Source organism: Vidua macroura, chromosome 15 (assembly GCF_024509145.1).
Source record: "Vidua macroura isolate BioBank_ID:100142 chromosome 15, ASM2450914v1, whole genome shotgun sequence".
Taxonomy (NCBI): domain Eukaryota; kingdom Metazoa; phylum Chordata; class Aves; order Passeriformes; family Viduidae; genus Vidua; species Vidua macroura.
Genome location: NC_071585.1, coordinates 10,727,193 through 10,740,520, shown reverse-complemented (window position 1 = coordinate 10,740,520; position 13,328 = coordinate 10,727,193). Strand labels below are relative to the sequence as shown.

At 39.3% G+C, this 13,328-nt stretch overlaps 1 protein-coding gene across 2 annotated transcripts in view; it reads right to left on the bottom strand.

Moving 5' to 3' along the window:
• The window catches only part of SPOCK1 (SPARC (osteonectin), cwcv and kazal like domains proteoglycan 1), a 265,334-nt gene that overhangs the window by 113,225 nt on the left and 138,781 nt on the right, over nucleotides 1-13,328 (bottom strand). The gene's annotated exons all lie outside the window — the stretch shown is intronic.

Sequence of the window (13,328 nt, the reverse complement as noted above, 5' to 3'; positions counted from 1 at the left end):
AAAAATCAGCAGTAAGACATTTTCTGCCAAAATGAATTACAAGTATTGAAAATATTGTTATGTGAACATGTCAGGAGGAAAGTCACTGCCATACCAGTCACACAGAGAAATTTCACTTTTGTTTGAGAAGCAAATTTTAGAGAAGCTCTTTTTGGACATTCTGTTGCCATGGATTTGACTTCTGTTCCTCTTCAATGTCTTTAAATCCCATTTTCCCTCTCCCCTATCTCCTCACATCTTGGTCCATTCTTGGAAATGGGCAACTCTTGGTTTCATTTTGGGGATGGTATGAAGCTCTTACTTGCCTTTTATGATAACCATTTCCCATTTCTAGTGAATAATCAGAGAAACTTTCAAAAGAGACTATTTGAAGTAGAAGAAGTGCCAGTTTGCTATGTACCAGATTTCTCTGAGAGCAAATATATTTCCAACAAGCAGAGGATTCTTCTGTTTTCCTTCGGGTCTGAAGTGCTGCAGCTGTTCTTTGCTGGGTTAAACAGCCACAGCTACAAGCTCCTGCCACATTAACACCCATTTCACATTTGTGATGGGCAATTAAGCTTCACTAGTGCATATGTATTTACTGGAATGCCTTTGGTGCAAGGCAGGGGGAAATCGTAAAAACAAAGCAAAAGTGTTAAAAGCTTTTTCTTTTAAACCATTAAAACTGATAGAAGAGGTGAAGTGAACAAGGAAGGAGAAAAGACCATCTGTTTCCTACACCATAAACAATAAGGCAGCAATATTCAATGTGTTGCCATTAGGAAAATACATCGGCAGCGTTTGAGGAGACAGAGTCTGTCCCACTGGAAAGACCAAAGGCTGTCAAGGCTCTTCAGGGATGTTTTGCTGCTGCCTTTTGGTGTCTTTTTTAAGCCAGACAGATGAGAAGTATCCGATTCCCTGCCATTTACATTCCCAGAACACAAACAGTGAGAGACACCTTCTTAATCCTCTTACTTCACTCTCACTGGAGACTGAGTTAAGGACTGAGGCAGATCTTTGACAGGGATTTAAATGGCAAGCCACCGTTTCCTTAGCTGGCTGTCTACCTGGATATTCCTAAACTGCAAACCAGTGAAACACCTTCCTTCTGCAAAGCTTTTAATGAGTCAGCACCACTTGGAGTGTGCAGGGTCACCACATCATCGTTTCAGTGGCTGAGGTAGTTCAAAGGTCATATCCACAAACAAATTTAATGACCAGAACTTTTGCTCACTTGCAGCTGGCCTTGCTCTGTTGCTGGAGCCCGTGCACGTTGTCTGCTTCTGCTGGTGACACATCCTTGATGCCAAAATGCTGCATCAACAAGAATCACTGAGCAAACTGGCTGGGAGCCCAGGGCTAAGAGCTGCCAGGAGCACTGGGCTGCTGGTGAGCACAGCCTGGTCTGCTCAGTGTTCTATCAGCCAAAACCTGAGGAGTGGGGATGTAGCTTTAGCCTGGAAAGTCAATACTAGTTTGGCATGAATAAGCAGCAAAATTTAGGCCCACATGGTCTATGAGACATCATGCACAGCTACAATACTTAGCATTTTTTCACAGTAAAATTTTCTCTAATTGGTGAATCCATTCCAGGAGCTATTTAGGTCTTCTAAGGCAATAAAAATGTATGCAGTTCTGAAATAGCATCACACTGTACATTACTGATAAAAGGAACACAACTTTCAATATTTTGCAATTTAAAAATTGTCTATCCTAAAAGAAAAAAAAAAAAAAGCCACTGGTGAATAATCATCAGGAAGGAAAGCAATGGGAAAAGATGTGGTTGGAAATCCTAGCCACCATTTCCTTACAAATCAGGCCTAAACTTTCTCTACTGTGGTGACTTGCTTCTAAAATCTGAGAACAATAATAATGTTGACAATAAATCCTCCTGATTTCACCAAATATCGAGAACTCTATAATTTCATGATCATTGTGCCCCAAGCAGCCTCCAACCACCACATCTCCCACCAGCCCATCTCTATTTGCAAACAACAGGTCTAATACAGTCCCTCACTGGGACTGGTGGACTGGTGGGCTCACCCACCAGCTGCGACAAAAATTTGTCCTCCACACAGTCTAAAAACTTCCTGGACTGCCTCTCTTCTGCTGTATTAAGTTCCCAGTAGATGTCTGGTAGGTTAAAATCACCTACAAGAACAAGGGCAGGTGATCCTGAAACATTCTCCAGCTGCTTATAGAGTAAGTTTTCCACCTCTTCTTCCTGGTTGGGTGGATGACAACAGACTCCCAGTAGGATGTCAGCCTTGTTGGCCTTCCCCTCAATTCTCACCCACAGGCATTCAACCTCATTGTCATTAGTTTCAATACCCACGGCATCAAAAGCTTCCCCAGTATAAAGGGCCAGTGGTGGAAAACCTCATGAAAACCCTTAAATGGAACACGTAGTAGTTTATTATCATTTATTATTAAATACAAACAGCCCTTACATGCAGTTCAAAACAGAAGTTTATTAAGTACAAGCCAAAGTGTGGACTCTGTCAGAAGACAGCAAAAACCCCATGATGTGGATTGTTATTTCTGGAGATTTTTTCCCCACTTATGCAGAATGCATGATCCATATGAACATAAAAGTTCAAAGTAGGGATTTATATGTCTGCAAAGTTCCTCAACATGTTAAATATATTTGGAAGGTTGTTCTACTGCTAAGCAATGCAAGCCCTAAGGAGAGCTTGTAATAAGAAACAATTTCTGAAATATGCTAATCAAAGATCATGCTTTGTTAATCAGATTTCTACATGACTAGGAGCAGATGCTCATCATTGGAAGAAGAACACACCCTTGGGAATAAGATGAAACATCACAACCATATTTGTCATTATAGTTCTTTTTGTCCTAAAGCAATGAGTATGAACTCTTTGAAAATGAGGAACTAAAAGTACAAATAAATAAATAAATAAAGTGACAAGAAGATGTTACTTTATCAGCATGAAAGGAAAATTTCAGCCATCCCTTCTCTATGTCAGGGAGTCTGCACTCAGCTCTGGCTGCACAGTAATAACAAAAATGCCCTAAGCCTGGCTTTGAGATGTGAACATGTTCCCACTTTTTCTTTAGGCTGAGTCTGAAGGTGAAACTGATATGATTAATTAATCTCATTTTAGAGTGGCTGAGCATTTATTCAACATTTATATAGGGAGGTATGTGTCCAGTCAGTACTGAACAAAAAATCTTTGATGAAAACCCACTTCAGTCATCCTCCCTATAATTTTTTTAACCCAGGCTCCATGGCTTCCTGTTCTGAGAATTTCCCATCGATATTGGGTCTCCAAATGAAGGATCCATCCCAGGAGGTAGCTGCCTGAAATATAGTACTGGACATCTCAGTATAATCATTTTCAGAAGATTTTTTTCTTGAAAAAATGTAGGAAATTAGAAAAATTTCATCTTGGGTCATGAATCTCACTCTTCCTCACTTCACACCCATAGGTTTCTGTTGCTGACATTTGCTTTTCGGGAAGCTGTCCTGGTACTCAGAGCTGAGAAGTCTCTTCCCAAATTGACAATGCAAGAAGAAAAGTAAATAGAGGTGAAGAATTCTTGTCCTTTAGCTTTTTTTTTTTTTTTTTTTTTTTTTTTTTTTTTTTTTTTTTTCTAGCTTTCATTGTGCAGGGCAACCTCCTATCTCTCTTAAAATGATAATTCTTCTCTGGTAATCTCAGAGAGAGACGACCAAAATAACTGGTAGATGATAAACACCAGGGATTGCAGGATTGCATCATATTCCTAAAAACCTCCTAATGATATGGTGACATTGCTTTCTAGAACCAAAAGGTCTACAAATACCAACTGCATCCCAAATCTCTTTCTGTCCCAGCTCCACACCACAGACCAGAGAACTTTCCCTTATGGACTGAACACACTTTCCCTTTCACCCCCTCCTTCACCATTCATCAGAGCTGTGGATTTGCAATATACATCAGCGTTGGACAAAGGCCTACCAACAGTGTTTGAGTTACTTTTCTATTACATTTCACATTTTTATTTATTACCACAATAAAAAAAGATTTATGACTTGCAGGAAAATCTTAGTTCAGTCAATGGCAGTACAGGGGAAGTTGCTCTGTAAGGATGTCGTTCCATATGTTGTGCCAGTGGGTCACCGTGTTAATCACAACAGAGCCAAATGTGTGTTGCTTTTCACACATTTGACTTTAAAAGGGTGATAACGAATAAATACTTTCAGTGTCACACAGCAATGGATGTGTAATCCTGCAGAAACTGTACAACTAGTTCACAACAAGATTTATGAACTTGATTCTGTTTTTATGACCATTCCTTAGGGGGAAGAGAGTATTTTCAAAATGTGGCTGTTTAGTGAAGCTGAAATGAACTGCATGATCAAAAAGAGATGGTGTTATGTAAATATTGAGGGGGTTTGTATTTAAAATTGCCTGCCAATAAGTACTATGATCACTCAATGACAAAATACTACAGCATAATGCAATGTCAAGAGCAGTTGCTTTTATGCAATTCCCTTGGAACTGTTCTGACTATACAAGGAAAGAACATCTGCTGGAGAGGTGTGATGAAATGGAAAACGAGACCTGCTGTCTGCAATGCAAAGATCCTAGTGTGTATTTTAATACAAAAGAGATTGATAATAAAATGAAGTCACTTAATGATGCATTACATTATATGTGTGCATTTCAATATCATTATGTTATGTGTTACCTGATTCCAGCTAAACTTCACAAGCAGGCAGGAGAAGGAAAGCACAGTTCCGGGCTGTAAGGACCAGGAAATGGGCAGGGAAGGCAAAGGCAGGAATGGGAAAGCTGTGAATGAACAGGTTTGGGCAGGCAGTGGACAGAAGGCTCTGACTCTTCCTCCCCTCTCAGCATGAAGCTCAAATGGCATCTAATACCAACCTGCAGATCTAGGAGGGAAGGTTTCAAGTCAGCGTCGTGTGTCCACTTCCAGCAGAGTGAGGACCAAAGAGAAAGTGACTGAGGCAGCTGAGTAGTGCCTTGGAGGAATTTTACTCTATGCTTCCATGAAAACCATCATAGAGCAAATGTGAAGGAGCCATTAAGCCAGCTGAAAAATGTTAATAAAAATTCTTCCAAGCTGCTATTGATTTTTGCAAGTGAAAGGACATGTTTCCAACACATGCTGGCTAGGACCATATTTGCTTTGACATTTTGGTTATTTGAAGTACACCACAGCCTTCCCATCAAAGTCAGAGCTTCATCAGCTTTATGATGAATTTATGCTATTTTTTCTAAGGTGAACATGGTAATAGATATTAACTTAAAGAGCACTTCTCTCTGAAGGCATGGTAACTTTCCAGTGCTTTAGTGGTAAACTTGGAACCAATCCATGTGCTGGGGTTAGACTGTCACTGGGGCTCCTTCCAGGTGCAATGGGACTACTCCAATCCCCTTGAATGGACAAGATGTCCCAGGAAGCCCTCGATGGAATTCCAGGCTTTTATAGACTTTCAAAAGACTTCGTTCTTTGTTGGAGCCAAGTGTAACATTTATTCTCAGAGTTGATACTGTTAATAATGATGGTCTTACAAAGTGTTATTTAACAACATATTACAAGACCCACCCACCATATAAATGTAAATAACACCAATGTTTTTATTCTGCTTCTGCAAATCTTGGCATAAATCATTCAGCTTCATTAGGGAGAAAATTTGTGTTAGCCCACCCCCAAATTTAGGAGAGAACACGTCCTCCAACCACCAGCTCTGATACTTAAGTCTCTCTCTCCTCAGAGCAGTTTGGATACAGAAATCAATTCAGCTGAAAATTAATTACCGAATGTTTCAAACATGTATGTGAATTATTTTCAATAAATGGAATTTCCCAAGGCAGTTAGGCAATAACATCTCAAACTGTCAGCATTTGCTCCATCCCTGTGTAATATTTTTGTACTGCTTTGTTTTGGACCACTCTAACATCTGAGTGGCTGAAGATGCTGATACAGTGCACAGAAACATCTATTTTAATTTTTACAGACACTTTAAGAATCACTTTTTATAACTGACATATAATTGCTTTTGACATTGCTGAGGGCCATCCAAGGCAGAAGATGCTTCAAAGGACTCTGTAGATTTCATTTCTGAAGAAAAGGATAAGAACCCTTGGTATTTAAATTAAAATTTCTGACAAATATACAGAAATCCAATGCAGTAAAAAAAAAAAAAAAAAAAAAAAAAAAACCAAAGAAAAGAGAAATAGGACAGGACTGGAAGTTAAGAAATGTGCTTCCACTGGTGGGTGTGATAATCAATCACAACCCTCAGTGCAGGTGCCCTTTCCACAGACAACCCTCCTGCCCTCAAGGCAAAGGTTTCCCCAACATGCAAGGACGTCTCACTCCCATCAGTGCAATGGAGTACAGCCACGATGTTCCCTCAGCTCCAGGCAATTCCACTATGGGATAATTTGTGCTTGCACATGTACCCAAGGGTGTGTTTCTGCATATCCCACTGAGCTGAAGGCAAAACAGACTTAAAAAAGGCCCCTGACAGAAACATATTGGTCAGATGTTACATTCAATTATTAATTCCAGGAAGCAGTGGGGTATAAAAATCACCCCATTCTCTGGGACTCAGAGGGCTTTGGCAGATGTTTAATGACAGCAGCTCTACAGCTTCTGGTTAAGAGTCCCCAAAATCCCCAGGTGGTTCAGCTTCAAACTTCCTGGGATGGAAGTGAGAGCTTCAAAACACTGCTCTAATCTTCAGTTGGTGGAACGGGAGGAAATGCTGAACCCCCTGTGTCTGCCTTGCAGGATGTGCTGTGAGAGATCCTCAGGAGAGGAGCAGAGCTGAACGCGACCTTTTCCTTCCACTGCTCAGCTCTGCGGCCTCTCACCAACACAGGGAGAACACAGCCTCTGTCCCCAGGCTCTGCAGGGATCTCCAGCACTCTGGCCTTTCCCTGCCCTGCCCCAGCAGAGAGAGAGCCATCGGGAGAGCCACTGGGAGAGCCTTTGGGAGAGCCTTTGGGGAGCCATTGGGAGAGCCACTGGGACAGCCATCGGGAGAGCCACTGGGAGAGTCATTGGGAGAGCCTTTGGGGAGCCATTGGGAGAGCCACTGGGAGAGCCTTTGGGAGAGCCATTGGGAGAATCATTGGGAGAGCCATTAGGAAAGTCATTGGGGAGTGAGTCACTGGGAGAGCCATCAGGGAGCCACTGGGAGAGCCTTTGGGGAGCCATTGGGAGAGCCACTGGGAGAGCCTTTGGGGAGCCATTGGGGAGCCATTGGGAGAGCCACTGGGAGAGCCACTGGGAGAGCCTTTGGGGAGCCATTGGGAGAGCCACTGGGAGAGCCTTTGGGGAGCCACTGGGAGAGCCATTGGGACAGCCATCGGGAGAGCCATTGCTGACCTGGTGCCCCTGGGTGCTCCAAGCCCTGCCAGCCCTCATCTGGAATGGAACACATTCCTTTGGACTTTCACCTTCAATTTCCTGGCAAATCGGTGCGAGGAAAAGAAGGAGACAGACTGGGAGCTCTGCAATGGTAGATCGGGCTGGCTGGTAACACCTTGCCAAAGGATTCTAAGTCAGATTTAAGTTTTCTAAGAGGCTGAGGCTGTTTTTGCATATCTGTCATTGAACTGGGTCCTGTGACACCACCCGATCCCCTTAAACCTCCAGATCTCAGTGCCAGAACTCTGCTTCTTTCCAAAAGTCTGAAAGATTTTATTCTCTTTGCTGCTAGGAAAATATTGAAAATAAAAACTAGAAAGGTTTAATAATGTCAAAGCCATACAAAAGACTCTATATCATCATAAATAAATTAAAAAGGAGAAAGTATATTTAATTTAACTTTGAGATTTCGGAACTTGGACTAAGACTTAATAATCCTATGCTGGATAAATTTGTCCTGTGAACTGACTTAGATTATTTCTGCTTTCTGTTACACTGAAGTGAATTATAATTTATTTAGTGGGATTTCATTTAATACAAATTATTTTACTCCAAGGCCAATGAAAACAAACCAGGTTATACCTTCTTCAGAAAATAATATTTGAAATTATTCATGCATAATTAAAGATACACCATTCCCATTTCAGATTAATACAAATATATATTTTAACGTGCTCATGAGAGAATTTGCATTGCATGTTGTGAAACACTTCTGCAATACCCCCGAAGTTGTTGGAATTTATATTTCAACTGAACTAGTAATATAATAGGTAGAAAATTGCTATGATTTAATTCAGATAGCTAAGTCATAAGATACTGAACCCTTTTCCAACTCTAATTAAAAGCTATAATGAAGTTTAATACTGTGAACTATGACTGGAAAAAAAATTGAAACAATAACTCCTCTGTATTTTTCACAGAGGAGAATATTTAACCAATCACATTTTATTATTCAATAGATTTTTTTGTCATTAAATCTCATTTCAAAACATGAAAAACGTGTATCTTTTAATGCTTGTTTTTAGAGTTAATGCAGAAGAAAAACAAGAAAAACTGCATCACTGTTAATACTGATTCCATCAGCAAATAGTAAAAAATAAGAACTAAACTGGTTTTACAAATCAGTATTTCAGTATGCATAATTACAACTCTTTTCTAACACAGCATTGTAGAGAGCTAAGCAAGCAATAAAAATTCTGGCTATGAATTCTCTGAAAGACTGACAAGGTTGCTCTATTTGTTGCCTGAATGTCAATGTTGTTACAGTCACAGCAATTCCCAGCCAGGCTGCTGCCTATCTCCACATGCCTGTATTTAAATGTGAAACGAGCTAAGACATTCTGCTCTGGAAATGAGAAAAACTCTACTTTTCCCATTAAGTTCCTGTGTCTATTCTCTAGGATAAATGAAAGAGAATTTGGCTCCAGATATTAGCTCTCAGCTATTGCATATGAAGTTTATAAGCTTGTCCCAGGAAGCGTTCAAGGCCAGGCTGGATGGGGCTTGGAGCAAGTTGGTGTAGAGGAAGAATCCCCTGCATATGGCATGGGATTGGAACTGGATGATCGCTAAGGTCCCTTCCATCCCAAAACATTCAATGCTTCTGTGATTTTCTACTTAATGAATAAGCTAGAACACTGATAACATTCTTTAAAACAACATGTCAGGGAAAAAATCCCAAATTTGCACTTTTTCTTGGTGTCCTTAGCACCTTAGTGCACGGGCAGTGGCTGTCCTAGTCAATGGACAGCAAGGAAAGGACACCCTTACCTTGTCTTCTTGTTCTGTCATTGCCTTTTTTATCCCTTGGGATAAATGAGTTTGTCACTCTGTGCCTCAGAATCTTTTTCAGCATTTCAAATGGAGATAGCAAAACTCAGTGTCTAGAAATCAGCCTGGGACTCTTGGAAAGCATCACAGGACACAAGCAAAGGAACCTGAGAATGACTTGTAATGGAATGGTTTCCGAACAGCCAAACTCTGCAAAACTAAGAGCCATTTAATGTGCATTTGTGGCAGCCTGATTGTCTCCATGGAAACATGGGAAAAACACTTCATCTTCGCCACCAACAGAAGATTGATTTCCATATTACATTAGTTTTAGTGTGCACTGAGCAAAACAAATACTAAAATAAAAGGCTCTTTCAAGAGTGATTTCATTATGAAAACAGCAGTTTCAGTCCTATGATGTGGAAGCACCTCCTGCCAAGGTGATACCACTGTGGAAAACCTCGCAAGAAGGGCAGTGTTCCGTGAACACCTCTGGATTAGGGATGAAATGGAAAAACCACAGATTTGTACGGTTACAGGTAAAGAATTTATTGTCAGAAGAAACCACTAGAATAATTAAGTTATAGGGATTTTAGCCATCAGACAGAATCAAAAAATACCCTGAATGAATGAGTGCTGCTGCTGCTGCTGCTGCACATGGCTTGTACTTAATCTAGAAACAGGAAACACATCAGAAGTGGAAATTGGCTGGGGCTGACTGGTGTAATAGATTGTTGCCTAATGGAATTTTCATTGCTTCTGAGAGGAATTACCTAAGCAGGAAAAGATGAAGCTTCTCTATGGGTAATCAATTAGTCATATAATTGATATCTGGAAGAGGTTTAAATGGGAAATAAATGAAAGGACAAGCACCCAGCCTGCCTGGTTCTAAAGTATAGTGAATACACATACAGCATAGAGAATTCTTCAAGCATGAGTTTAACAGAAACAAGTTCTGGGAAAACCAGTGTCTGATACCATTCCTCACTCCAAAGTGCAAGAGAGAAGCTCTAGTGTGAAAGAAATAAAGATGAAAAATTCCTAAATTACAAAATCATTTTGTAAAAATTAACTCCACTCTGCTGGAATTGATCAGTAATTGCTGGAATTCTGTTAAAGGTAGAAATTTTGACACTCGGAGTCTCTAAACAGTAGGAGATCAGTGACTTTTCTGCACAGAATGAGATGAAAGGGTAAAATTAGCAGGCAACGTCAGGAGTGGAAAAAGCAGGTTGTCAAATGGGCTGGAAGATAGAAAGTGGTCACAACGAAGAGCATTAGCATTGCAGTTTAGAAGTGTTGAGTGGAATGGCAGCAATGAAAAGATGAAATCACAGGACTTCTACCACACTGCAGAATTTATATACAGAAGGAAAAAAACCCAAGATTGGCTTCTTTCTACAGTTTTTATTTTTTCTTGCTACAATTTAGTTGCTGGCATCTCATAATCTAACATTTAATTCAAATAACCTGAAGTTCCTATCTTGGTTTTGAGACGTCAAAATCAATTTTTAACAACAAAAGATCACTTCTAGAGAGCTGCTGCTAATCAAAGTTGTCTTTATATAGCTCTCTGACAAATGCTACAATTCTTGTCTCATTAATACATTGCAGGGCATCTTGATAGGTCTTTTGATAAGTGATAATAATTTTTAAACACACAAACCCTATGTTTAGAAGGCTTTCAAGGAATTCATAGTTCATCAAGGAATTCATAGTTTAATTAAAATGTTTTATGTTTCTCAAAAAAATGCATTGATGAAGATATCATCTCACAGAGGAGAAATGCTTTTTCTCTTGCCAATATTAAGCTAAAATAATTCTGAAAGAAGATTCTTTATGAAGAATTAAAGTTTGAACAGTCCCTTTTTTGAGTAACTGTGTAGAATAACTACAATGTTGTTTTGTCCTTTTCCTACAGAGAAAGAGCTGAAGCTGCCTCAGGCAATACAACAGCAAACTCTGTAACCTTGCACTCAGCATGGTAGCTAAAATTGACTTCTACAACAGAGGAACAACTGTTCATAAGAGAATTGCTTGGTTTCTGGAACACCTAGGCAAGAAGTGCATTGGAAAAGAGTAAGCTCCCTGACTTATGAAGTCAGACTGAATTATTCAGGGTTCCTGATGTACATGTTATTTTTTTATTAGAACAAAGATAAAATAGAGTTCTAATAAAAAGGAACTGTATGTATTAGTAAAGGTGAATAATTTAAACACAAAGTAACAATGGAATTGGAAACTGGGGTTTACTGTCTTTCAGGCAATATATATTATATTATATTATATTATATTATATTATATTATATTATATTATATTATATTATATTATATTATATATATTATATTATATTATATTATATTATATTATATTATATTATATTATATTATATTATATTATATTATATTTCCAGAGTCAACTTGCCTGATCTATCTCTAGACATATCTGGAGGCACTGCCCCGAATACTTTTCAGTTCCAAACAAGATCCTTATGGAAAAATTACAATTAGAAACAGAAACAGCACAATTGTGACCTTAGTATGAAAGAGATAAAAAATTTCTATTGATATAAATTTGCTGTGATGGTGAAAAAATCATAAATTTCATTGCAGCACAATTTATCCATTCCACTGCTTCTCTTGCAGCATATATTTCTATTTGATTTTAATCAGTAAATTGCCATTTTAATACTTCACTACAAAGAGGTCTTCTATACTTCCAGAAGAGGTTGGAGCAAGGTTTCATTAAGAAAGACTCTCAGTGCGGACATATCTCATATCTCTGCTCCTTTCTGATTCCTCCTCCCTACTCCATAGGGTTTGCAATAAGCCCCTGTGATATTTGGGCTGACACTGAACTGGAAAATGAGTTTAGCTTGATTTTGCCATAGTCAAACATTAAAATCTGTTCAGAGAAAATGTGTTTGTCTGACATGAATACTGAATTTGCATTTATAATTTGGGCAAGATCATTTTCCAGCTGATGTCACAGCACTTTCCAGGATACAGTTGCTGACAGAAAGCCTAACTCAAAATTTTTATCCACTCGAAGTCACATCAGAGCAAAGACTGAAGACAATCTGAGCATGCCAGGAATGCAGAAGGGAAAAAAATAACCGAGAGCTTCATGATCTGTGCTCTGACCCTTTTCCAACACTTGGGATATTGAAGTAACTTTCTTGAGATCCAGAGGTGGGGAACAGCCGTACAAACTAATAAGCCTGAGCAGCTTAGTCCAGTCGACTCCATCACAAGAAACACTGGCACATCAGCTTCAGCTGCTGCCACAGAGGCAGCCTCTGTGCTGGGTACCATTAAGTTCATCAACAACAGAGTAAAAGTGTAATTCTGCCCTTGTAATTCTCTTGAGAGCCTTTATGTTATACATCACAATTTGGATGCAGGGAGTCAGCATTTCAGTTTGGGGTATTTAATTCAGGTACTCACTTTAACTATCCCTTGATTAGACAGTACATATGGATAAAAAAAAAAAAAGTAAAGACATTAAAAATATATAATTAAAAGAAATATCAGGATTTTAGTGTATTATTCTATGTACATGCCTGGCATAAATGAGTTATGAGGAAATATCACAAAAACCTCAGACTAAACTACAGTAACAGCCATTGTACTAATGTGCAAGACCTAATGAGGGAATTCCTTTCTCTCTTTCTCACACAGTATCAATTTCATGCCCTATAGATTTTTAAATGGCCCACAAATCTTCGTGATTTTTTTTTTTTCTCTAAAGGAAGACTACCATACGAGGTTTTTTAATGTGAGTTGAACAGTCAATAACAGTCAAGATACTTATTAGCAAAATGGGCTCCTTGAACACGGCAGATTCCATGTGGGACGTGGCCATTAGTGCATGTGTGTAGCCCTTACTACTGGTCCCAGTCTGCTGAACTGGATGGTGCCACACTGACATTAATATATAGATTGGTTTTTTCAAGGACTTGGCAAACACTTCAGAACAGGAGGTGTCAAACTGCCAACGTCATTGTTTCCAAAGAAACATCCTTCTTTCCTCCTTCCAGTGGATTGTCTCAGTGGCTCCTCCTTAAAGTTTCCTATCAAGCTAATTAATTTAGCAGTCTCCCAAGCTGCAGGATGATTTGAAACTCAGCATGTTCTCCTACTGATAATTTGCCAGCATGTCT